The 27,375-nt window shown below is 40.0% G+C and overlaps 2 long non-coding RNA genes across 2 annotated transcripts in view; both read left to right on the top strand.

Moving 5' to 3' along the window:
* The window catches only part of LOC141773527 (uncharacterized), a 30,899-nt gene extending 12,856 nt beyond the window's left edge, over positions 1-18,043 (top strand). The window contains exon 3 of the long non-coding RNA XR_012595150.1: positions 17,777-18,043. This is a non-coding gene — a long non-coding RNA (uncharacterized LOC141773527). The remainder of the gene's footprint in view (positions 1-17,776) is intronic.
* Positions 18,044-20,251: 2,208 nt separating this feature from the next.
* LOC141773526 (uncharacterized) overlaps positions 20,252-27,375 on the top strand; it is a 36,616-nt gene continuing 29,492 nt past the window's right edge. Inside the window, exons 1-2 of the long non-coding RNA XR_012595149.1 lie at positions 20,252-20,389; positions 21,168-21,243. This is a non-coding gene — a long non-coding RNA (uncharacterized LOC141773526). The remainder of the gene's footprint in view (positions 20,390-21,167; positions 21,244-27,375) is intronic.

Below are 27,375 nucleotides of genomic sequence, written 5' to 3'. Positions count from 1 at the left end.
CCCATTAATCCCGCCGTTAAAACACTGTAACCAGTGGCTCAAACTCTCAGCGAGAGGAGCATAAAGCTGTCCCAGGATCGCCCGTGGCTCTGGAGGCAGGATAGCGCTATGATAAGAGGAAGGAGCCGTGCTATTTTTCTGCAGGTATCTTGTCATTGCTGAGACTTCCATTGGAGTTTAAATGATTATGCATTGAAATAGAGGCAATATAGAAAAGGATAATGTCGACATTTCTACTGTTGTCATGGCACTGCAGAAGTTATCATCATTCCTCATTGCTAATGAAGACTTGAGGGCCAACTCTGCCTCCCACAAAATTGCGTTCTCATGCAAAATACATTTGGAGGGAAACATTTTCTCCTGGATTACGGTCGCAGTTTTAAACAGTTTTAAATATATTATTAATATTGTTAATCGAAACAAAACAAAAACAAAATGCAGCAAAACTACTTTGTTAGGTTTAGGCAACAAAAAATACTGGGCAAGGTTTAGTAAAAAAACATCAGCTGTCTCCTGGGGGAAAGTCGCTCGTTGTGCTACGTCACTCGCTGCGGCCGTTCGCAGACTTACAAGGGTATTTGTGATACGTCAAAGACAAACGTAATCCGCAACAAAATACGTTTCCTTCCAAATGTATTTAAGAATGTAGTTTAGTTGTATGGGAACATATTTTTAGGAGACATTGCTGTGAGGGCGTATCTGTGAGGATGGCGTGAACGTTATGCATGCACATTTCCAACACTTTCTCACTCCCAACTCATCAGATACTGACGCTCGGTCAGTGGCCCTACGCTTCAAACTATGACCCTTTAAGTACCCCAGTTTTGGACGTGTCAGGGACGACGTGTCAAGTTTCAAGCATCAAGACTACTTGGTTAGGTTTAGGAAAAGATCGTGGTTTGGGTTAAATTAAGTGCGTTTGTTACGTTAAATAACTACGGTTGTTACGCAGCTGCTGTCAGTAATGTATGGAAGTTACGTCTACTGGGTGAAATCCTCCCCTCTCACACATCCTATACGGACTTTCTTGCTATTTAAACAATGTCAGTTGCTCTGACCATCTAATAACGACACGGATGTGTCTAGATTGGATGCCTCTGTGTGTTGGTATTAGACGCCAAGGGGCACTGACCAAGCATTGGTATTTAACAGGTTGGGTTGACATTTCATACTGAGCGAGGGATAATATAGAGCAGGCTGTTTTTTTTTCACAAAATATGTCACTACACAGTGAACTGGGTCTCACTGTGAAATAAGACCGCACTGCAACTCCATCAGTGTAGATAAATCCAACAGCAAAAATGTTAACGAATCAAAAACATTTGAATTTCATTCTCGACATTGGGAACAGTTTAACTCGGGGTCCACATACTATCTTGTTCCAGACTTTCAACCACATCCAGAGGTCGTTCACATCAGACGCCAAAGACTATCCTTGAACAGAGACGGAGGTTAGGATCTCCCTCGACGAACACCTGTTACTACGTGACCAAAGTTGACAATTGAATGCCAACTGAGCAAACTCCCATCTGCTGATGAGATGCAATAATCTGATAGAAATGAACACAAATGAAAACCTCTTTTGAAAGTGGTATGATTAGAAACGGTGGTCTTTTAATTTGAAATTTCAAACCCTGTGAATGCCTCCGCTGTGCAATCCGTTTTCCATTTAACTATACTAGTTGTAAATGGATGATTGGTATCGTCCCGTATGTGTTGAGACCTTGTTGTTTGAAGCCGTGGCTGCTTATGGTTAGAAGAACCGTGAGAGACACACATGCACAGCCTCTATAGGTGATGTCATATGCCACAGGTCAAAGGTCCAATGCCTGATCCAATTACAGGCTTGTCATATACAGCACATGATCCAGATGACTGGAGAGTCAGAGTTGCTCGTCCTCTGAGGCTCATCCACAAATCAGTGCAAGCAACAGCAGCTGAAGCAAATCAAATAGATATAGCTAAAAATAAATAACTCACCAAACAAAGTTATTGATGGCATATACATAAAACAAGTTTGATGAACTATATATATACATGGAAATCTAATGCTGTTTTTTTAAGGGGAGACACTACAGGCAAAAACATATATTTAATGCACTGGTCAGTTTTGAGATTTTGGGATTTTTTGCTTCCATAACATGTCTTCTTTCAGACTAGTGGAAAGAAAACATTCAAACTACACATTTAGGTGTTTATTTTACTACTTTGTCTATTTGTGTCTGTAGATTTCTCCTAAATTCACCAAAAGTTACCATTAGATAATGCCTCATTTGCATATTATTTGCATATTTAAACATACAATGTCAGAAAACTTACAAATAATTGTCTAAATGTGAACTGGGGAAGTTTCATTGTAATATCTTTTAGTTATTTTTTTTACCCTATTTACCCGGGGTGTCAAAATGTATGAAATGTTACAATCCATGTCTTTAACGGTTGTTTTCTCAAAATATATAGAACATTTTATTCCCAAAAAATCCTCACAAAAATGTATTTTTTATGGCTGTTGACAGGATTTTCTGATTTATATAGAAAAACCTTTAGACTCTAATATGTCAACCAAATGAACCAAGAATTTTGAACATCAAAATGCATGCAAATTAGCACATATTTAAGAAGATAATGCCTCATTTGCAAATTCAAATATACATTTTCAGAAAACTTGTAATACAAAAAATAATTGTCTTAATATAAATAATCAACTGGCAAAGTTTCATGGTAATATATATATCAGTTAAATTTTATCGTCTCCCCTTAAAATAGATTTTCGAATTTGACATTTTGGAGATGTAAGATTTTCATAAAATAGTGATGATATGTGAATACCAAACATGTGTGTGTGTGTGTGTTTGTTTGTGTGTGGGTGCTATCTCCATCCCTCTCCAACCTCTCCGCATCTCCAGGCTGAAAACTGCACCAGCAGTAATTGCCTGACCTTTTACGGCAGCGAGATAGTCTCATTAAGCCTGATGGATAATGATGGCGCCTCTCCATGCTACGTGAACCTCTGTGATAATGAAACAACAGAACAGCCCCGCTGCTCCACCGGGGGGTCACGGGAGAAGGCTGATAACCCAGAGAGAGCTGGCTCGTTCCTGGCTAACGACAAGACCCAGAGCCCCCCGTGGTGTCACCCTTCTCCCGTACGTCCACATGGGAGGTGGCGGTGTCACGGTAATGTGCTGCTGCCGTCTCCGTTTTCACATTCCTGGCTTTTGATTTGAGACCTTGATATTCCTGCGGTTGGTAAATCTTCCCATTGAGGAAGATGAGTCAGTGGACAGTTAGGAAGTGAGTGTTTGTATGCAAATTAAAGGAGAACACAGGTGTCATTCTGAGCTCATTTAATTTTCTCAGTCTAGATATGAAACCACTCAACTGCAAAGTAACTTAAGAAAGGCCGAAAACTGAAACTTACACCTAAAAAGTCAAAACAAGTACGCCCTTTCTTGCGTTAACTTTTGGCCGAGCTAGCTTCAAATCAAACACTATGTACTTAAAAGGATCCCAACGACGTGACATGTGAACACAAATAACACAGGAGAGTCAGGCAGATGTCAAGCACAGTCTGTGCAGTATATTCAGAGCATAGGTTTAATCAGCTAGTGTAACTAAAACCACCTGTGTTTGTGTACAGAGCTTTTAATGACTCCCACTCATTGTGACAGATCGTCTCTATTTAAAGTCTGGTGGAAGCGGTTTTTCATTCTGTAGCTCCATGGCGGCGCTGCTCTGACTGTACAATCAATCAATCAATCAAACTTTATTTATATAGCACCTTTCATAACGGTTAGCGATTCACAGATGACTGACGAGACAAAAAACAATACTGAACAAGAGTGGGCCGTGAATAAAACAGAAAAGACAAAAACAATTCAGCAGTTTTATAATGTGAGACCAACGCACACGAGACAATACAATCATACAAATGTAATAAAATATAATTAGAAGCTATAATAACAGTAATAGTCATAAAACAGTGTGAAATAAAAAATAGATTAGTACAATAACAATAAAATAAAATAAAATTGTACAACTTAAATACAATAAAATAAGTGAATAAAATAATGTAAAATATGTCTATAATCCATTCTTAATCAAAGGCCTGGATGAATAGGTACGTTTTAAGTTTACGTTTTAAGATTTCAACACTTCCAAGGCTCTAGTTTCCCAAAGATATTTGATTTCCGTTCATTGGTTCAGGCTGTTTGTAGCTACAAAAAGCAATGCACTATAATTCGTATATGTCTCTCATAATCAATTTGTATATAATCCATGTTATCGTGAACCAGGAAGTATAAAAAGCAACAAACGCTGCGTATCGTTCGTGTCCTGTGTGAAACCAGAAGTCAACGTCGATTTATTCGTCACGTAACTTCTGTACTTAAGTAACTCCACTTAGAGTTATTTTAACCCAAACCATGATCTTTTCCTAAACCTAACTATGTAGTTTTGCTGCCTAAACCTAATCAAGTAGTTTCCTGTGAAGACGGAAGTTTATTTTGAAAAGACTATATGCAACGTTTGGACACGTGTTGCTGGACATTTTGTAGGAGAACGCACAAAAAATGAGGAATAACTTTTCGTAAGATATCATCGGACTGTTTTATGAGAATATGTTGATTGGTTGTCTACTCTTGACTAGGTTAAACAGGATCAACTTGATATGTATTCTGGGCAAATTCAGACTGCCGAAGATCTTTTAAAGAACAGAAACAAAGCTGCAGTGCCATGTGGATGATTTAAGCAGTCTAACTAATTTAGTGGGATGTTTCTTTTTTATCAGTTAAAGCTTCACATCCATCCCACACTTTTCTAAGTGGTTACTGCTGTCTCTAAATAACCGTGTGCCCTCTCATTGCTCCGTCCACAGCCTTGCTAGCAGACCACAAATGTTTTCCTTTTTTTTTTTTTTGTCAGTTGTCAGCAGGTGTCATTTATTTTCACAATGGAAACACTTTAATTGAAGTCGACAGTTCACCTCGGATGAGGGTGCTTAACTTTTTAGCTCTCCTTGTTTTTGTGTAAGTGTCTAAAACACATCTCATCTGTCTAAGAGCGAAACAAAGACTGGCTTATCTCTCAGAGCCAGTCCCGACACATTTCTTTACAAGCAGCCTGGGGGAAACCTGACTGATTGGCACAAACTCATCCTGTAATAATAATAATACAATGATACAATTGTTTAGTTTATAGTTCTACTCATGATACTCAGGGTTTCTCTCTGACAGTAGATAAATGCAGACATTATATGGCTGTTGTTTACGACTGTCTTGCTAAACTCATATCCCAATTATGAGAAACCGTAAAATGAAAGCTAGAATATGACAATTTTAGTGGGATATTGATGTACATAAACCCAGTATCTCATATTCTGTTGGTTTTTATCATCTGGGTTGTGTTCACTACATTCTGTTAATCTAAAGCTGCATTAATAAACAACTTATCTTGAACGTGACCTTAACCAAGGCGTGAACCGGTATCCAGGCTACTCGTCCTTTGTTGAGAAATGGGAGCAAACATGTCATTTTCCACTGCAATCTCTCTGACATTAACATAGGAATTATATTACAGTTGTGTTATTGAACTGCACACAGATACAGAAACACATGTGCTTTCATTAATTATCAACAACAGTCAGCATCTGGTCACCAAACAGGGGACGCACAATCTGAATTAATGTGCCGTTCGGTGAAGAGAAACCACTTGTTTCCTATCGTGTCAGCTCATAATTCATGCATGTGTGCGTCAGAAAAATGTTATTGAGCAGTTTGTTTATGAAATCATTTCCCTAAAGTGACTCAATGCCTTTCACAAGTGGGTCCAAGTGTATTATTTTGGATTGATGATGACGGTGAATCATCGCTGAAAAAAGTGGAAACCTTGTATATTCATGCATTTTCTTTTTGCTTTTTTGAGATCAGGTTTTGAGGAAGTTACACGAGCATAAGTGTGGTGGTATGTTCTCATCCTGCAGTGTAACAGGGAAATAATCCAACTGGACAACAGAGATATTAGGAGAGCAGGAGAGAGGTTGGTGGATGGGTTGGGGGGTCGACAGGAGGGCAGATGTCCCAGTCATGCAGCCAAAGCCAGCAGGGGGTGCTGACACCCTGATAACCATGTGCTAACTCCCCTCCTCCTCCTCCTCCTCCTCTTTCTCCTCCTCCTCCTCCTCTCTGAATGTGGCTCGTGGTCCACAGCTTCTCTTCTGGCTCTGGGAATCTGTGGATATTCTCGCTTGTTGGACAGTCAGGGTGTAACAGAGTGTTTAGTATTGACACAGAGCAGATTGCTAAATGGTGCAAAACTGCCCTTCAGGATTTTTTTTTTCTTTTACACTTTAACTTATAATAAATTATTTTCCACATATACTAAATCAAATTGGAATAAATTAGAAAGTAGAGCGTCAGATAGTGCAATTCCTCATTTCATTAAGTTGTGATTTCTTCTTTTAAATGTGGAAGAAAAGATGTGAGTTCATGTTCATCTGTATAATTTGTTAAATGTCATGTCTCACACTATCCGAGACTATAATACGGTATAAAAGGTAGAAGAGGGATGTCTCCTGTATTGTACATACTGCATGTGGTAATAGGTTGAAATATCAAGTCACATATCCACTAGTGAAACATTTCATTAATTATGAAATAATAATTATTCATCTGAAATGCCCTAATTATTAAAACAGTATTGCTGCTCCATCAATAATTTCCTAATTAACATTATAATTATTATACAGTTGAGGCTTCAGATATTAAAACATGTCTGCGGTCTGAATTATTTCAACCAGGGAGTCTTCATGAGATTTAATAAGATATAACTAAAGATTCATGGAGCTGATTATTGAAACCGTTGTAGTATATCAGGACTATAGAAATCTATGACTAATATGTGGGCAGCACTTTACATTAGGAATGCCTGTTATGAACATGCATTCACCATTGTTACTTTACATAACATGAATGGATGATTTGGATACAAACAAACACAAAAATCATAAAATAAATTAAAATAATTAAATAAAATATGTTCCACAAAATTAAAATTACAATAATTTCTTAAAGGACTTTGAAATGTAATGCATTAAACTTATCATTTCTGCAGTATTACGTTGAAACAAAAATGTTTGGAACAAAAGGGAGGATGAATTTCAGCATTATAATATAATATGGTAATTACCAATTTTGACTGCCACAAATTTTCATGTGATTTTTATATGCAATATAAACATCAACCTATATTATTACCTCATTATTATCAGGTTTATATTACCCCATTAATGTCGCCATATTACCATTTTTTAATCCAAATTTTTCTCTGATGTAACCATTTTATTTTTAGCAGGTTATCATATCGTTACCAAAATATTGCTATTATATTACTTAATAGTTTGCCTCGTTGTGATCTTTAAATGTGTTTTAAGCCTCTTATTACCCTGTTACATACATTTCCGTGTAATATTACTCAGCTATTGTTAATGCCAAACTATTACCTGGTTATTACTTTGGTTAACACAAAGTATTACCTAGTTATTACCTCTTTATTATCAAACTATTACCATGTTATTACCGAGCTGTAATGTTAAGAGCTACCAGCAAACATAATTATGGACATATATGTTTGTTTGTTTTCATTTAATTATTACAGACAAAATAAAAAAATGACCGTACAACTAAATTATTAAGTATCAAATCCTTTAATTCAGTTCTTCACTATAATTCATAAAAGAAAATTTCTCACAAACATTTAGTTTATTTAATCTTTGGTTTAAAAGTATGAATCGTCCTCGTCTTTCTGTAGTAAATCTGAACTTTATACGTTATATATAAGTGGATATTTGTGATATAAGTGAGTATTTCATTGTTGACAGGTTTTTGTGATAGATGCATGTTATATTATTTACACTAATAATTCTTGTACACCTCTATACATATGCCATTACATATTAATATCAATACGCTTTCATCCTTTATTTTATTTTGTCAGTGTGACATAGTACAAACAGGTGACAATGTATACAGACAAAGGTGTAACACACAAAATACAGACATTTACATGAGACATGAAACAGCCTTTATGATTTGAATATGGTACAGATTTGTTGTTGTTTTTGTTAGAGGGAGTATTGTACGTGTTTGTGTGCATGTATGCAAGTGTGTAAGTGTGTCATATATCCATATGTGAATAACTGTGACCAGAGGAATGTGCAGCTATGTCTGAGGAGAAAGAGAAGGAGAGACATAAATAATAAATAAATTAATGCGTAAAGAAATAGTAATTATAATAACGATGAGTAAATTCAATAGCTACATAATAATAATGATGATAATAATAATAATAATAATATAGTGAAAATAAATAAGTATATTAATCAATTAATAGTAAAGCGTTCGGTGTATAGCCCGAGAAGGCATTTCAGCATGTTAAAGGACCGACCTTCCACATGAGCATGAATGAACGATCGTCTTATATTTCCTTTAACTCATGTCGATCAGAACTCTTCTCTGTTTGTATTCAGCGATGTATTATTGGACACATCTGAGTTCATTTAGGCTAATTTAAAGAGGTGACAGATGACCTGCTTTTATAGTGATGAGTGAAATTTCCTCAGTCGCACTTTCAGCTGTATTCTGGTGATAATGTATCGGTGAGGCCTTTTGACGCACGTTAGCTTCTGCTGTGAGAGCTGAAGACAAAAAAAATAATCTTAATGCACTAATTGCAAATCAGCAACAGGTGAACACAATGAAGAAGTGTTATCTGTACCCTTACTGCTGCTTACAGTTAATGCACTGTGAGATGAGATGTTTCATTCTTTGCAATAATTGTCGTCATGATTATGAACTTGTTGTGTACAGATGCATTTTAGTGTAAAAAAGAAAGCGGGAACAAACTAAAACGCGTTTTTATTACAGTATGCTTTGTGTTCGGTACGTTTTTTTTCTTTTAAGATCCACATTTTTTTTCACACATTTTCAATCTTTCATGTATTTTCCAGGATCATATATCAAATCCTCAGAGTGAAATTTGCTCAGCGGTGTTTTAACGCTGCATCATAGCATGAGCTCTGCCGTACGGCGCTGGGCTGTACACTGAGTGCTGTGTGTTACGTGCCAGCTGTGGGAGTGGGTGGGCAGGCGGAGCTCGAGCCAAGCCAGGCAGGCAGGCTGGAGTGGATCAGCTCTGTGATACTGCAACCCCCGGGGCCTCACGCCCCAGGGAGGGGTCACAAGTTCAACTCCCTCGTCTGCTGGTCACACAGGAACCCCCGGGCCTCCCCTTTGTGTGTGTGTGTGTGTGTCTAGGTAGCGATAAAGCAAAAAATGATTCTGAGATACACGTTTTGATTAAAGACACAAATCTGTGATGCAGAATCTTTTATTTATTCACGTTTTATTTTCAAATCACTTGCTTCGAGTCTCAGAGTCTCCGGTCCTGTTTGCGTTTCACATCATCTCCAATCTATTTCAACAAGGCTGGGGTGCGTACATCATCGCTCTGTTGAAATAGCTGCGTTACAAATACCCCCCGGTTCCCCTCGGAGGACAGCATGTAAAACATATCAGGACCTCTGTATATGTATTCAGTCTCTCCTGAGGTGAATGCCAGCGGTGGAAATGCCATGAGGCGGGCCCTTTTCAAACCGTTTCAACGGACTGCCCGACGGACGCTCACGGGTTCAAGGTTGTCATCTGTCGCTGTCTCCGAAAACGCCGTCAGTGTTTGACTTTCACATGGAGGTGCTAAAAGGAGTAATCCCTCTTTGGAAAGCATCCATTTGGGTAATTGTGATATCGTAACTTGAGAGAAACACAAAGGAGCTTACGTTACAGCGGACTTGGTGCTGAAACACAGAATGAGTTTCTCTCTGTTGCCTCTTGATTAACTGATAATGATTGATTCCAACTTGAAGCCTTGTCCTACAATAATGTGAAATGCACGACTGGACAAAGTAATTGCAACTTTTCTCCTGTAAACAATAAGCTCCTCTTGTTTTGGTCAGTGGTCTGGTCCACTGGTTCTTCTGAAGAAAAGGAGTCTGTGGTTTCTGCCTCTATGCTCCAACTGCTTTGGATAAACTTTCCCTTTTTCAGCACTTTTGTCTTTTTTCCATTATTTCCAACAATCCCTTTTTATTCACAAAGACATATTATAAATTCAATTTGTGCTGGGTCATTTGATTGATAATTTCCCTCTGATTTAGTAAATTTAGGGATGTCAAAGTTAACATGATAATAACACATTAACGCAAATTTGTTTTAGCGCCACTAATTTCTATAACACATTAACACAACTTGCTTTTTTGTAGCAGGCTCAGTTTTAAAACTAGAGTGAAGATACTGGCATCATATGAAACTAGAAAATCTAATGATACCATTGGGGTTGAGAAGGAGGCACAATAGCGCTGCAAATTTACGCTAAATTTTGGCGAGGAAAAACTGGAATGACCATTTTCAAAGGGGTTCCCTGACCTCTGACCTCCAGATATGTGAATGTAAATGGGTTCTATGGGTACCCACGAGTCTCCCCTTTACAGACATGCCCACTTTATGATAATCACATGCTGTTTGGGACAAGTCATAGTCAAGTCAGCACACTGACACACTGACAGCTGTTGTTGCCTGTTGGGCTGCAGTTTGCCATGTTATGATTTGAGCATATTTTTTTATGCTAAATGTTGTACCTGTGAGGGTTTCTGGACAATATCTGTCATTGTTTGTGTTTGTAATTCATCTCCAAAAATAATTAAATACATATGTTTACATAAAGTAAGCATATTTGCCCACTACTTGACAAATTTCCCATTTAAGGTACATTTTGAACAGATGAAAAATTTGAGATTAATTTGCGATTAGTCATGATTAACTATGGACAATCATGCGAAATATTTTAATCGATTGACAGTCCCTAATTTAAATATGTTGGACCAAGGTTTGTCTTCACACAGACAGCTTTAGTATCCTGGTATTGGCAGTAGTTTTTTGAGCCTTGTATCAATATGGAGCTCTGCAGGGACCGGACAGCTATCCATTGCTCACAACTGCTCCTCCTCTTACAGGAAGAAACACGCTTACCAGAGGCACCTCTGCAGTGATAGATATCCACAATATTTCACCGGCCAGACCTTTGCAAATAGAATACCCTGCTGTGCTAAAGAAAACAATGTGTTTCTGAGGAGCAAAATACAATCCATCACCAAGTCCGTTAGGACCGAGAAATGGGAGTGAAGGAGGAAAGACAGGAGGCCGAAGAGTCGGCTGGGAGGTTATGGGGCTACCTGCTTTTCACATCAGAGAAGTCTGGGGAGGAGGTGGGGGGTTTGTGGTGTCTCAAAGGCCCCACGTGCCACGAGTCCGACACTGAAAGGACCGAGCCATTCTCCTGTTGAGGTGAAACTCTAGCCAGGTTCAGCCACTGCCACGTCAGAGCCAGCTTTAATCAATCATGGGCCGCGGCGGCTGAGGTGAGAGGAGGCATTCTGGGAGATTAATTGTACTCTTTAATTCAAGGCCTGATATAAACAAGGACGGACTCTGGCTCAGTGTGATTAGTATGTGGCACGGCGGGTTGTAGGTGTGTTTGTAGATTCAGGGTTAGAGAGCAAATAAGCTAATAGCTGGAAACTTCTAATACAATACAAACGCACATTTCAAGGGCATCCGAGTGATTTTACATCCAGAATGTGAGAAAATAAAATATTGGCGACGTCTTTCAAACTCATATTTCTTAGGTATTACATGAAAAATGTACAACCTATAACCCTGAAGTAGATCCCAAACTGGCTTTTTAACATGTACAGAGGGGAAGGTTTGGGATAGGGCTGCAAATAGCAATTATTTTCATTGTCGGTTAATTTGTTTATTGTTGTTTTGATTAATCGATTAGTTGTTTGGTCTATAACATTTCATAAAATGGTGAACAATGTCAGTGTTTCCCAAAGCCCAAGATGACGTCCTCAAATGTCTTGTTTTGTCCACAACTCAAAGACATTCAGTTTACTGTCATAGAGGAGTAAAGAAAGTAGAAAATATTCACATTTAGGAAGCAGGAATCAGAGAAATACTCAAACCGATTAATTTAATAGATGGCAACTAAGCGATAAATCATTGCAGCTCTAGTTTGGAATATCTAAACTAGGGTTTCTTCAACATACTGTATGTGTGTAAGGACTTAAAGAAACAGTGTGTAGCACTTGGGGGGGATCTATTGGCAGAAATGGAAGTATGTTTTCTTTATTGTATAATCACCTGAAAATAAGAATCGTTGTGTTTTTGTTACCTCAGAATGAGCCGTTCATATCTACATATAGGGAGTGGGTCCTCTTCACGGAGCTGGCCGCCATGTCCGCCAACGGACAAACCAAACACTGGCTCTAGATAGGACCATCTGTGTTTTCACGTTGGCCTCCGTAGTTCTGCTACGCGCCTGGCACACAAGAGAAGTTTCAGTTGGTTGCAATCTCCAACCTCACCACTAGATGCCGCTAGATCCTACACACTGTCCCTTTAAGATGCATCTCACACTTTTCAAGTAGCAATCTCAAGAAAGCAGCTTGATTGGGGTAAATATTTCAGGCTATCATTAAATATGAGCCCGTGTCTTGGCATCTATACCTGTTCCAATTTATTTTTCATTTTGATACACAACATCGCCGGGCATAAGGCCAACTTTTGGGTAGAGCCTCCTTTCCGCAAATGTGGCATAAATTCAAAATTGCCACTTTTTTAGTGAGTAAAGGACTCAAGATAGCTTAGAATAATTGACATCTGGTCTTACTATCATGCCAGCAAGCATTTTGTCAGAGCAGGTGTCACATTAGATTAGATCTGGAGCCGCACAAGGACAAAACTTTCAGTCACTGTCTGACTTTTTTTTTTGATTAAACCTTCTTTAGCCTACTGTGCACAGGAATGGGCTCTCTCATTCATTATCTCCCTCACCTAAAGACCTCAGTATGGACGACAGTACCCACTCTTGTCTCCCTACGTTTGCCCTGAACGACCTCCCCTCTCATTTCCTGAGGGAGCCCCACGTCCCCCCCACCACCACCACCAAAAACATTATGCTGAGTTTTCTATACACCGACCTGTGGGGACAGCCAAAGACACCTCGGTCATTACCCATGATAACTAATCTATTAATGTTGAATGATGGCCTCATTAAAAGGTTCAAATATAAGTCTAAGCTTATGTGTTAATGACATGTTAATGCTTCTGTCAATTATAAGCTGGGGTAATGACACCTGCAATGAGATGATATGGCTGGTTGAAGTCAAACTTGTAATTCCATCCCTGGAGAGGTTAAGTGGACCGTTGATCCTTGGGTGGCGGATTGAAGATGAATGTTTCACTATGGTGGAAGAGAGTATTACGCCCGTGTAATAGTTGAGGAAAGTTAGAAGATAATAAAAGCGAAGTTTCGAGTAATGGCGGGAAATGTTTCAATGAAGGGTGAGGGATGGAGGTCTATGGAATTATTGGAGTATGTGTGTATATCTATTTCAGCCATGGGTAAGAGATCCTCCACCAATTTCTACGCATGAAGATCAGTTGTATAATGTCTGCAGTGCCCGGAGGAGCTTTGATGGCGCGGTGATGTCATCCATGTATCTCGGTTTGGGCTTGAGATTTGAACGGAAAGCCGGCATAACCGACGGCAGTGTTTACACACAACAGTTAAAAGCTGCAGAGGGTAGAAATGGAGAAAAAATATGATTTAAACGATTATTTTTATAAAATGTCCTCCGGTGATCCTAATGGCATCTGCAAAATTTCACCGACTGGAGGAAAACAACCAATCAGAGCATGCTATGAGCAGCTGTCAATCACTCCTGAACTCCGACCAAACGGTCAAACTAGGCAGCGCTGATCAAATATGAATCAATATTCTGTTACTGTAATGCCTATTTCTCACCTCAAATGTTTTCAGAATCATCTTGTAGTGTACTGTTTAGCTGTAAAATGAAAACATTTGTGACTCGGCAGCCATGTTGAGATCAGTTGAGGAAATACCAAGCACCGCCCACCAGCCGGAGCACAGCCAATAGGAACGCTCTCTCTCTGAAATGACCTGTGATTGGTCAAAGTCTCCCGTCACGGGCTAGATTTTTTTTAACGCCTGAAAACAGAGCCATGAGGAGGTGCAGAAGTCTAGTTATCTCCCAGGACACTTGAACTACAATATGCTGAAAGGTTATGGATTTTTTGCCCAATGATGCCAAAAACGTTCTGCCTACTGAAGCTTTAAAAGATGCGTGCTTTATCAGGCAGGAAGGGTCCAGCGAAAGAAGCTATTGAGATGGGAAGTTTAGGATCCAGCATTTTTGGACCTTGACCCATACAATGTATTAGTAGGGAATAGTAACAGAAGTAATAAGATATCAGGATGTCTCGGACTCGAAGAAAATATGTTTCCCTAGAAACGTAATTTTGAGTTTAGTTGTTTGAAACGTAATTTTGCAGGAGACAGAGTTGAGCATTGAGTGTTCCAACTTTATGTAAGTGTAATATTAAGTCTCTGGAGTTAACATCTAACACAATTATTAGGGGAAATTGTGTATCTCCATATTTTGGAATTTAACATTTTTTAAACTTGCTGAAAGATTCATTTATGGGTTGAAAAGAAAATCCTACTGAGGCACCTGATACCTCATTAGATTATCTAAGAAAATGTGTTCTCCCAAAGTTTAAAACATGACTGTTTTCTTATTTCAAGACCTTTTTCTTTTAAGTTGATAATTTGCAGATACATGGTTTCAATTACAGCACCAAAATACACAATTTGACACATACGATACCAATGATGTACAGGATGGACTACATGTTCAATGACTTCTATGTGACCTTTCAGTGAAAAAGGATTCATTTATATGATGCAATGCAATGGCTATTGTAAGTTAAACAAATAAGTTGAATTGCTTAACATTTATATATATTTTTTCCTCCAAATTTTGTAAAATCTGCATATTATTGGAAAAACTCTGTATGCTCAGATTGTCCTCTGTCTTCCTGGCTCTCCCTTCAACATTCATATGCACTTGTTACGACCCGGCTCGTAAAGGGAAAGGGAGGCAACATAAAACCAGATGTGTTTGGTGAAATAAAATTATTTATTAATAAGGAGCTTGGTTATATAGTGCAAACAAAAATAGGTAAGGCAGACTTTCACAAAGGAAGAAAAAGGTCTGGTGGGGGCTGTTAAAATCAAAGAAATAAATCTAACCGAAAATAAAACCTCCCTATTAGACAAAACTTGTTAGAAATCAAAACCAGCCAAACCAGCACTCTAAACACTGTTCTACTGTAAATCTGATCTCTGCTCCCGTGTTGACCCGAGCAAAGCAGTCCTGACAACCGTGACGCAGCTACATTTCTGAGACAATCTCAGCCAAAGGTGAGCAAGTAAAGAAAAATAACTTTAGTCCAAAAGAGGGTTTACCTTCAGGGCGATATGCAGATGTTAATGAAATGATTATTGGATTTGCATTCAGATTTATGTTAAATCATATCTGTAAAGGTATGGCACCATCCTGAGCCTCCCTGTTGCAGGCCTGTCTCCGTGTCATATGGCGTTCATATCATCAGCCTGTGCCAGCTGTGCGATCAGTGGGATTGATCTGTTGGCAGCAGGACCATATTCATCAGTCCCCTCTCTCTCTCTCTCTCTCTCTAAGCTATTCTCTATCCCTCTATCTTTCTCTCCCTCTCTCTCCCTCTGTCTGTCTCTCGTCGTCGCTTTTTTTTCTGGCCAGGCAGACCGTCTCAATGTGAAATCATGGTTAATGCGCCATGACAATCTGACACAACGCACAGTCCAGGCCCTGCTCCATCTGGTTTCAATTTAATTTGGTCAGAGAGGGAGGGTGGTGGTGGTGAAGGGATGGAGGGGGTGAGATGAAGGGATGGAGGACTGGGTGCCTTTTGGAGGGGGGGCAAGATGAAAGCTTGGCGTGTTATTCTCTGCCGAATCGTCTCACCATCCTTCATTCTTCCCAAATTGCCCTCTCCCCTCCTCACATGTAGCATTAACTCCCCCCCAAAAAGTCTAAAATGATAGCTGTTCGATCAAAGGTCTCCAAAAATATGTTAAAGATCTGTGAGGGGAACAGGCCACTGGTTGGCTCATTAAGACCATTAGGAGGAAGTGTGTGTGTGTGTGTGTGTGTGTGTGGTGGTGGTGGTGGGGGGGTGACGGATCAGACCATGCTGAATGGACACAGGAGAGGTTTAGCCTCGGTGCAAAGAGTTAATGGGGACATCTTCTTGCAGTTTGCTCTCGTCAGAGCGAGATGGAAGAAATGAGACCATTACTAAACGGTGGACCTGTTAAAAGCAATTTTCATAATTATGGGGATGGAGCGATGTGTCAGTTGCCGCGGCAGACGTGTCAAGCCCGTCGGGTTGCGGAGACGGAAAGTGTTAACTCTTTAATGTGACTAACTAACAGGCCTCGCTTAGGCCGAGGCTTAATGACTTAATGGAAGTAATGATCTAAGGAAAGCCATATGTGTTAATGGTGAAGAGGCCACAGCGGTGGCGGCATATAATACCGTATGATGGCTTCACTGTCCTCTTACAGCACGGCGGCTGTAGTAACAGTGCCAGATCTAAATATTCCACCTCAGTCTGTATTGCTTATGAAACTGTATCATACCTTCTTTAATTTGATGTAATTCCTGTTGAAACACGTTGTTTGGATTCTTTAGTTACACTTTTGAATGCAGCATGAGGTCACCACGTTTTCCCATATCAGATGATTCTTCAAAACTCCAGATAATGCCCAACGTCCTTGTTTTTCTACATCCAATGCCAATGTTTTGTTTTTATTTTATTAATGCTTTCTACAACATCTGCGCATGGCAATAACAGTATGGTTAAGGTTCAAAGTATTCTCATACAACGGTTCTCATGATATCTTACCAAAAGTTATTCCTAATTTTTCAGACATTTTCCTACAAATGTCCAGCAACACGTGACAATTTCTGCTCGTTAAATGCATGCAGTCTTTCAAAATAAACTTCTGTCTTCACAGGTTTAGGCAACAAAACTACTTGGTTCAGGAAAATATCGTGGTGGTGGTGGTGTTACTTCAGTGCGGAGGTTACCTGACTCACACGGGATACGAACAGCGGTCTCCTGGGCTAAAGTCTGTTTTTTTTTTTGACCCACCCATCCATCCCGACCTCCTACCTACGCAGACTTTGTCACTCTTTATACTTCCTGGTTCATGATTACCTTGATTATACGTATTGATTCTGTGTGATATATACGAATTACAGTGCATTACTAAGGTTGGGGAATGATTGTGATTATGATAAATGAAATTTGGTTATGGAATGGAAGAATTAAAGCCTGATTATGATCCTAATTTGGCCATCATTATTACCTCAGTTTGGCTCTAGTTTAGTATGTGTGTTTAATACATTATGAAACCCTGTACGTGGAGCAATTTATGTCTGTTTCTACGAGGGCCGGCCCCTCGTAGTCGATTAGTCGATTCTTAGTTGACTAAGATTTCTTTAGTCGATTAGTCGTTTTTTATGCCTTTTCACGCTGAATGACTTATTTCCAATAAACTTATGAGCACATCTCTGGTAAACACCAGATTTAAAGTGGTGCTTTTGTGTGATTCTTTGTGGAGAAACTCAGCTTTACAGATCTGTCGATGAAATCAACTAATCGATTAGTCGACAAAATTGTTTGAGTGTTAGTTGACGAAGATTTTTTTTGGTCGAGGACAGCTCTGTTTACTAATTTGTTGTGTCTTGCAGAAGCTGAAGCCTTCCCTAACCTCCACCTCTTCACCTCTACAATTCACCGAATGAAGCCGCCGCTCAGTGATCTGTTGGCCGAGACAGAAACTCCCCAAACCTGCTGCAGCGCCGTGCCTGCTCCCAAAGGGCGAGGGCCTGCTCAGCATGCAGCTGTAGCAACAGTGCCTTGTTGCCTTACGGAGGTCAGGAATGCAGGCATGTCTCTCCTCATCCCAGTGGAAGGAGATGGAATAGGCCGCAGAGATGGGGAGGAAGAGAGAGAGAGAAAGGGTAAGATTCCCACCTCATCCATCACTCTTCATGGAGGGTCTGCCTCCTCACCCCGGCCCAGATTTACACACCGGCTATCCTATATGACTGTCTTTATGGACTGCTCTTCACCGTCAGCCAGCGATAGTGAAGGGATCAGAGAACGCACCGGAAGAAATTAGTTCACGTCAGCTCTCATTTATGATGCGTTTAACTAGTAGGCGCTACCGAGAGGAGACGGATTGGTGCGGCTCTGCCCATTTCTCCCGCTCCTAGTCAAATACACACAGCCATTTTCATCTAAGGTTATCGGGTCAATAAAACCTGGCGACCTCGACCAATCATAAAACAGTCAATGCAGGAGAGCACAGATTGATTAAGTTCATAACTCGATTTGAGCTGCGTGGAGCCCGGACAATAAAAATCGGAATGAGTATAAATCCAATGCGAGGACATAATCCGAAGAAAATCAAAATGTAAAGTAGATGTTTTTAATGGCGTCCTTTTTCATCATGAGAATATGGCCTTTTGACTGGATGACTATTGATATCTTAGAAGGATTTTTCATCAGTTGCTCTGGATGGTTGAAGAAAAGGAGTTTAAATTGCTGGTACATCCTGTTAGTGTAGGTCACATGACCTGCTCTTATCAGATCCCATATTCATCCACACTGCGGAGAAATCAGCGAGGATCGGTTGTTTATGCTTTCAGGGGGGTAAAGTCGACCAAATCAGCTCTATCCAAGCCACATGTTGGCAGTGTGGCCCCGTTTTACAAATTAGGCTCACCTAACCTTGGGCTCCGACTACCTCAACTTATTCAATTAAAGAGGTCAAGAGTTGATGGCGCTAATTCTGCCCAGTAATGAAGTCTTCTTTAGGGATTTTAGATAAATATGCTTAAGTCCATGTTGCAAGGCCTTTAGAAATCAGATAAGCAAGCAGGCGCTTAGAAGCATAAAGACGGGAGTTCTGGTGAAGATGTCGGTTCACATCATGAGGAAATGAAACTGATTTTGTTCAAAGACAATAAACTGTGAAAATAACGGTAATTATTAAGCATTGTGGAGGCTTAACTACACATATTTGCCAACCTTGAGACCTTAAAAAAAAAGGTAGGATTTTAAAACCATGGTGGGGGGTCTGGAGGAGGAAAGAAAATTGAAAAATGTGAGTTTCAGAGACTTTGTTTCCTGCATTCTGGCGACTTTAAAAGAGTGAAAATAACAAAATAATAAGTACACTGCAATAGCATTTTTATGTTAAACTTTTGAATTTACCTTTGAACTCCCAGGAGAGAAAGCTCAGCTGTCGCCATGTTGAGAGTCATGCGGAGGCAATAGAAATGCTCCCAATCTCATTTAGCACCTTTAAACAAGTAGTTTTGTTGTCTAAACCTAACCAATCATTTCACAACGTTAACGTGGCATTGTGCGTTTCTGCAAGCGCAAAACGAAGCTGTTTAGAAACGTCAATATGCATCATATCCCATGCATTTGCATTTTTTTCTGGCGACTGGTTTGTCACAGCAGTATGCCGCACTAAAATAAACATATTCAAACTCTCTACATTAAATCCTCTGCACAAAAATATCGTGCACTGCTGTTCAAATCCAGCTGACCTTATGATAACACATTCAAGGGGGCATTTTCAGGCGTAGGTCTTGGCAGAGTGCTCCATGGTGGCCTTGTACCCATATAGCCACACTGATGGTGCCCATCATCCAACCTGGCAGATGGCTGGAACAGCTTTCTGGTGTTTAATTATGATCATAATCAAGGGAAATAAAGATCAATTAAAGCGCAAGTGAAACTAATGAAACGCGAGGGCCATGAGCAGCCGGACAATTGTCCAAAAAAATTTTCTCATAATAAATGCAAACTGTGTCCTACAGTAAGACAGCATTAGTGTGGAAGCGCTGGCTCGGAGGAAGGCCACTATTCCAGATTCATATTACAGTCATAATCTGCAACATTCACACATAAACGTCCGTTTTGCTCCTCTCTGAAGCTGATGCAACACAATAATGGTCGATAGAGAGAGATGCAAAATGAAAAGATCTGGAACACAGAAATGAATATGTTTAGCTGACATGAGTATCCGTTTGTGACAACAGGTGACGTTTTGGCCTTGTTCCCTCTGTTAAAGATTTAAGAGAAGTCTGAAGATTCCCAGCTGCCCTGATTTAACGCATATTCTGCATTTTCTGTTCATTCAATCTTCAGAGATGGAAATAGCCAGAGCAGCATGTGGCTGCTGGCAGCCGTTCAACTGCCTTTCACCAAGCTGTGTGTCGTACTGCAAAAGACTGCGCAGTCCATCTGAGCGAGATGAAGGAGGAGGAAGAGAGAGGAGAGGAGAGGTGAGGAGGATGAGACAGGCGGTGGCGGTGAGGGAGTGGGGGGTTTGAGAGGTGGAGGGAAAGGGGGAGGCCCGAGAAGACAGATGCCACCACTGTGGCCGTGGCATTGTTGGATATTAATAGTCCAGAGCCACATTGTGCCAACCTTATTGGAAATGTGAGCGCCGTCATGCTGTGCCTCCGTCACACGCTAGCATCAAAATGAAATGAGTAGGGGTGTGAAAAAAAAAAAAAATGGTCCTGGTCAGGGGAGATTTCCATATAGCCACTGAGGGGAAGTAAAATGTTGCAATACAGGTTTTACACTAATGCAAAGTGATTTGAGTTCAGTGGGGCGGCACTGTTAAGTTGTTATAGTCGTTACAAAATCCCATACACCCATGTCAAAATAACACGTTATCTGGAATCTTATTTTAATGACTCAACAGCTGCCTATAAAATGTTACTGTCTTGAAAGTAAGGTTAAAACACTCAATAATATTATATGGTGTATTAGATTTCCTATTGCAGCGTTTTGTCAGTGTAGCTGTTGAATTTTGCAGCTTGGACAAAATAACCTGGATATATAGCGCCATGAGGCCCAAAAAAAAACATAGCTATTCAGAATTCTTCGGGCTGCAGTGGCACCGTTCGCAGTGATGAACGACTTAACAATATTATCCTAAACAAAAAGCGGGTAATTAGTGACATTTCCTTTAAAGTCCAATGCGGCTCTAGTGTTTTGTGAGCGCACAGTGCCCCGGTTCAGAGCGGTAATGGCATAATTTATCTTTTTCAGAGACGGCAGACACGCCGCGGCTGATTGAATCATGCTGGAGTGAAACCAAGTCTTCTGTGATACAAGATCAGAGGAGGTATGTGTAATTGTTCTAGCCATTAAGCTCTGAGGCTGTATATACACTGAGCATACAAAATACACTCACATATGGCGTACACACACTGCAGGATTTGTACGCTACTGTCGTGCTCCGGAGCCATATGCTGCCACCTCAACTCACACACCTCAAAGCGCCGCGTGTCTGCAGGCTATTCGTGTTCCATTACCGAGCTGGAGGGACGAGCCAGAATCAACACTGTTACCTCACAACAAGTTAGTTTGAAAGACAACAAAAGTATAATGAACATTTTCTAGCCCAAAGTTTTTCTTTTTGCTGTTTTTGGGGTAATATTTTATGACTAAAGAAGAGTCATCAGGGCGGGATTGTCTTCTTGTCTTTTGCATTTTCTTTATAATTCGGGAATTTACATGTTTTTATGTTCAGATAGAAAATAAGCCTTTTGTAAATTTCTGGAATGAGCTCATTTGTTTCCAATGTATATGAACTGTAAGCGTTTATTTTTGTATATGAACAGAACGTTTAGGCATCAGGGCTGCCTTAAGGCCTTTACCACGATTCATTTGCACGTCAATAGACTTTTTTGAATTGTTGTTTTTGTCATGAGCACTTTCACACAGAACGCAAATATTATGTGGCGAAACAGTGGAACAAGGTTGATTTTTCGGAGCTTTCGCACCACGAATAAAGGCATCAACCAATCACGTTGTGCAGAACGGGTTGAGTTGTGCCTATAAGCTATTTATGAAACAATAACCCAAAGGCACGCAGACCAGATCCACTCCTTCCGTTCTTACCTTTCACAATAAAAGCCCTAGACATATAATATTCGGAGGTAAGTATTTTGCATTTATTCATCACGCCCTGATGTGTAAAGGCCTTCAGTAGTATGTGATTCATAGCAAAACTGACTATTATTTTATAAGATTTCTTGTGTGCAAAGGGGGCAATTTGGCCTGAGGATGGAACAGGAAAGATCATGTTCAGAATGGAAAGGGTTTGTCCTCTTGGGAGCATGAACGCGCTCACTGAATCAGATGACCAGATATTTATACTTTAAGTACACATGATGGGAAATCAAGTCTAGTGCTGGTGCTGCACGAAAGACAGGTGGTCACCAAAAAACATCTCTAATTACAGTATGATAGTGGCCTTCAAACATTCATTGATCTCTTATTTAGACCTTGACCTGTCTTGAAACTTTCGTCTGCGTTATGGAAAGCTCAGTTAGACTATTTCTTTGTAAAATGTGTCACAAGTAGGGGTGTAAGAAAACTGTATCGATTCTCAAAAACACGGTATTGATTTTTTATTAAAAGTTTACATGCAAAGATTAACTCAGTCAATACATTATTTAATTTGCAAAGAGATGCTCCCTCTTTGTGTATGTGTCCTCTCAAAGTAGTGCTATGATGTTGGATGTTACAGGCACTGTGACAAATGCAGATCCCCCCCTTAATAAAAGTAAAAAAAAAAATTTGAACTCAGATTTTATGCATATGTCGGTGTGTTCTCTATACTACGACAGTTTTCCTAAAATTAGTTTTTTTAAAAATCGCAATATATTTTATATACATCGCAATATATTGAATCGTAACCCCTGTATCGTGATACGTATCGTGTCGCCAGATTCTTTCCAATGCATGGCCCTAGTAACAAGGTACAGATCGGGTCGTTCCTGAGACCCGAGTTGCTTCCTCTGGCTTCTGTTTCACTAAATAAAGCTTTCCTCTGGAGCTCTTTATTGTTTCTTTTCCATCTCTCAGTATGTTATAAAAGCCGGTTTACATTCACAGACATGGCAGTCCTCTGATGTCCCTCGCAGGACCCCTTACAGCAGTGCAGTATAACACATCAGCCCTGTGCGCCGTTATCCCCAGCACCCCTGAATAATTCAACCATGCACCACTGCCCCTCGCACACTGTTTGGAAAATGCAGTAATGAGAAAAGCTATAAAACGCCTCAATGGTCTTTGCTGCTAAAAAAAAAAAAAAAAAAAAAAAAGACCTGGTCCCAGTCTTAAATAAGAGACACCGAAGAAGATAGCTTACTGGGTGTTTTTTCCCACAGATTTACTGTAAATGGGAGGGAGCTCAGAAACCACAGAGAGAAAAAAAAACTTCAAAAGGATGACCTGCATATTTTTACCCAATTAGATATTTCTAATGTTACTTTTGAGGTGCGATGCTCAGCCGAGCGTTCTCTGGCAGAACAAAGGAAGGGAATGCGTCGGTGTCTCTTCCCTCTTGATCATCCAGCGATTTTCAAGGTGTAAACATGAAACTGCTCAGGGAGGAATTATCTAGACGGGGGAAACGTTGGCAGGAGTTCAGAGGAGGCTTTGTAAAGTAAACCAGATTTGTTCAGGGGTCTGTGATCAGTTTATTTTCCCAGTCCCCCGGTCTTTATGCTAGGCCTTCTTGTAATTGTCCTCATGTTTCAGCTAATTTCACATTTCCAGAGAGAGTAAGGGAAGGATAAAGGGAGGGAGGAAAGGAATTTGGCAGTTTGAGGGAGCGACACCCTCAGACTTTCATATTTTTGTTGATGTCATTTTGAATGGGAGCATTTAGGGGCGGTTCCACCACAAAACCTCTGGAGCTTCAAGCACTTTTCTACCACTTTTTATAAATCTTTTTGGTGTTATTTTAATAGATAATACCTCAGCTAAACTAATCCCAACCAGAACTACTCTGCATTATCAAATTAATATCGTCATCATTAACTTTTTTCTTCATATCATTTATAATGTCATTGAAAAAGATCAAATATCCAAAACTTTCACAAGATCTTAAAGAACGCACACAAATGTTATAAAGACTTTCTCCAGCCTATTACAGATAATGAAGTTCCTCTCGGTAGGACAAAAGTGACCCAACAACAGCAGGAGTATCAGCACCTCCTCTCAGAAACAGGGCCGCGCTTTGAAACCGGTCCAAGAGGAGCAGCGCACTACAATGTCGCAAAACTTTTCAAGGTCTTCCATCTAATGTTTCCTTTGATAGTCTCTGGCCGGATTAGGGTGCATAATGTGAAACCCAATGAGGTGTGCTTGCAGGTCCAATTCGCAGACAGGCCAACCTAAAAACAGCGTCTCACTCCGCAGACGTGACGTAACTCCTCCTGAGTGCTGAAGATGTGCGCTCTTTCATGTGTGAAGAACTTGGCTTGCAATGAAAGGGCAGCTTCAATTAACAGGTTTTTGGACACCGCTACGTTGGTGAAGTCATGAATAGTAACGACATCCACAACACATTACCAATGTTGTGTGTCCCAGTGTGGATATTACAATTTAGCATTATTGCCGTGTACAGGACAATTAAAGTTTACTCCTAATGCAGATAACAAAATCAAGTTTATTATTATCTGTTATTATATTTTACCTTTCACATAACAGGTATAGTCATAATGAAATATATATATTTCCTTGTAGCCTCACAATAAACATTCTTGCTTTCTGCAATATCTATGCACGTGCAACTATGGTATGGTTAAAGCAGCAGTGGGTAGAAATGGTCAAACGGTCACTATATCCTGACAGTAGTGCATGCGACAGGTAAACTGAAAAAAAAATCATATGCCTCTGTGTCCTCCAGTGCTCCTAATGACATCTGCAAGATTTCACAGACTGGAGGAAAACAACCAATCGGAGCTGATCTGGAGTCGGCCGTCTCTGAGTCGGCTGTCGATCATTTGCGAACTCTGATAAAACGGTCAAACTAGGCAGCGCTGATCAAATATGAATCAATATTCTGTTACTGTAATGCCTATTTCTCTCCTCAAATGTTTTCAGAAACGTCTTGTAGTGTACTGTTTAGCTGTAAAATGAGAAAGTTTGTGACCCGACAGCCACTTTGAGATCTCTTGAGGAAATACCAAGCACCGCCCACCAGCCGGAGCACAGCCAATAGGAACGCTCTCTCTCTCTGAAATGTCCTGTGATTGGCCAAAGATTAAGATATTTTAAAGCTTGAAAACAGAGCCATGAGGAGGAGCAGAAGTCTAGTTATCTCTCAGAACACTTGAATTACAATATGCTGAAAGGTTATTATGGATGTTTTGCCCAATGATGGCAAAAATATACTGCCTACCCCCCGCTTTCATTGCCGGTCTAACTGACTTTTGAGTTACTCCCAACTCATTCCTCCAGTAGGAAACTGAGCTGGTTCTAGAGGGTTGAGAAATAGGACAGTGGTGTATCTTAACACAGTGACCCACATCGTGATGCTGGCAATCTACAGAAAATGATGGGCATGGTTTTATGAGGCATGTCACACCCTGCTGTTGCCCTTAAGAGACTCTTGTAAACAGTAGTTGCCAGTTTATTATAGGTACACCCAACTAATGCAGTCTAATAAACAGTCCTGCAATCTCAGGTGTTGTTGTTAGTCTACCTACTCATTCTGAGGTGTGACAAATGGATGGACAAAATAATAGAAACACCTGTGCAATTCAACAGCACTACAAACTGCAAGTAGGTGGCACAAATGTGATGCAGATGTTACACAACCACTGTGCAGCTTTAGCAGCAGGAGATTTCCTTGCAAAGCTAACTGCTGCTTTCTTTCACTCTGAGCTTATTTGCCTGTTTTTGTGTTGTTTTTTTGGTGCGGTACAAATCAAGACGGCTCCTGCAGGGCTTTGGATAGAAGTGAATGAATGTCTTGTAAATACCATCACTCCTCACAATCAGTTAAATCCTTCAGGCAAACACACTTACCCTCAGTGATCTCGACTCAAACTCCAGGGGCGGAGGGGAGGGAGGACGCCTTTTGAAACTGAGAAGGAGCTTCTCTGAACCATTACCCATCAGCCCCTCCGCTCTCAGAGGGCTAATCCCAGGGGGAGAGTGGGCGTCCGCGGAGGATACGTTGTCTCGTATGCGTTAATGGGGGATTACACATGTTAACATCTATCTCACAGTGCGCTTGGCCAAAGGGGCTCTGCTATAGGGGTTTAGCATATGAATAAGGAATAAGGGGATGATTGAATAGAGGCTGCAGTGAGAGTGAGAGCTGCCACTCGAGGTGGAGCGATGGGGGTAGAGTGATTAGGATGAGACACAAAGAACGGAATCTCTTAGAGGAACGTTCGCTCTCAGCTGAATGAATTTCTCTGACTTGGCTCCAGGATTTCAGTTTTATGATCGTTCATGGAAGGTGGATTCTAAACTCGCTCACGTGGCCTTCGGGATGCTCACTGTTGTTGTTTTTAGAGAAGACACACTTTAAATACTTTGCTTATCAATTTAAGTATTTGATGAAGTGATCATCTTGATTATGACGGGATGCTGGAGCTCCCTCATGCAACTTAATCCAATAAAATTCATTAGGAAGGGCTCTAAAGTATCTCAAAGATCACATAATATTCAATGGGAAGTGAATCATTAACTGACTTTATCTATGTTTTTACTCCATGGAAAAGATGGAATAACATATATAAGTTATTTTTTTTCACAACATTTTTGCTGTTGTTTCATTAATCAACTATGTTCAAGTGACAAGAAAACTAAGTATACAAAACTACTCCACAGCTGATTTACTAGAAAAGTCTGTACTTCATTCAACAATAACAATTTGGCATAAGGCCGACATCTACGGCTGGACGATATGGAGACAATCAAATATCACAATATTTTTTTTATCAAATACCTTAATATCAATATTGCAAAGATGTATGTTTGACTATTGGTGCTTTACCAAATATTTACCCAATGAGATTTTTCATTAAGAATCAGTAATGTGAATATAATGACAAAGTGGGTAAAGGCAAATAATAGAACAGCTAGAACAGTCTGGTAAGTTCAGAAAATCACTTTGCTGTAATGCCTTTAAAACCAGGAAAAGAGACTTTTATGCAATATTACAATATCCAAAATCTAAGACGAAATCTGGTCTCATGTCATGATATCGATATAATATCGATATATTGCTCTGACCTTCATCAGGACTTTTTTTTACAGAATGTGTTGAAGCACAGCCTGTACTGTTTATTTATAAGTGATTCATGGCAGACTAGACCACATACTGTAGTGTTTATGTATTAGCTGTGTGGAAAACGCATCAGTAGGTTTACGTTTAAGTGACAAAGCCCTCTAACGGCTATAGGAATTATGACCGAGAGTCCTTCTTTTCAAAACAAAACTACTT

This window comes from Sebastes fasciatus, chromosome 9 (assembly GCF_043250625.1).
Source record: "Sebastes fasciatus isolate fSebFas1 chromosome 9, fSebFas1.pri, whole genome shotgun sequence".
NCBI classification, from domain to species: domain Eukaryota; kingdom Metazoa; phylum Chordata; class Actinopteri; order Perciformes; family Sebastidae; genus Sebastes; species Sebastes fasciatus.
The sequence above is the reverse complement of the archived record's forward strand: the minus strand, read 5'-3'. Positions and strand labels throughout refer to the sequence as shown.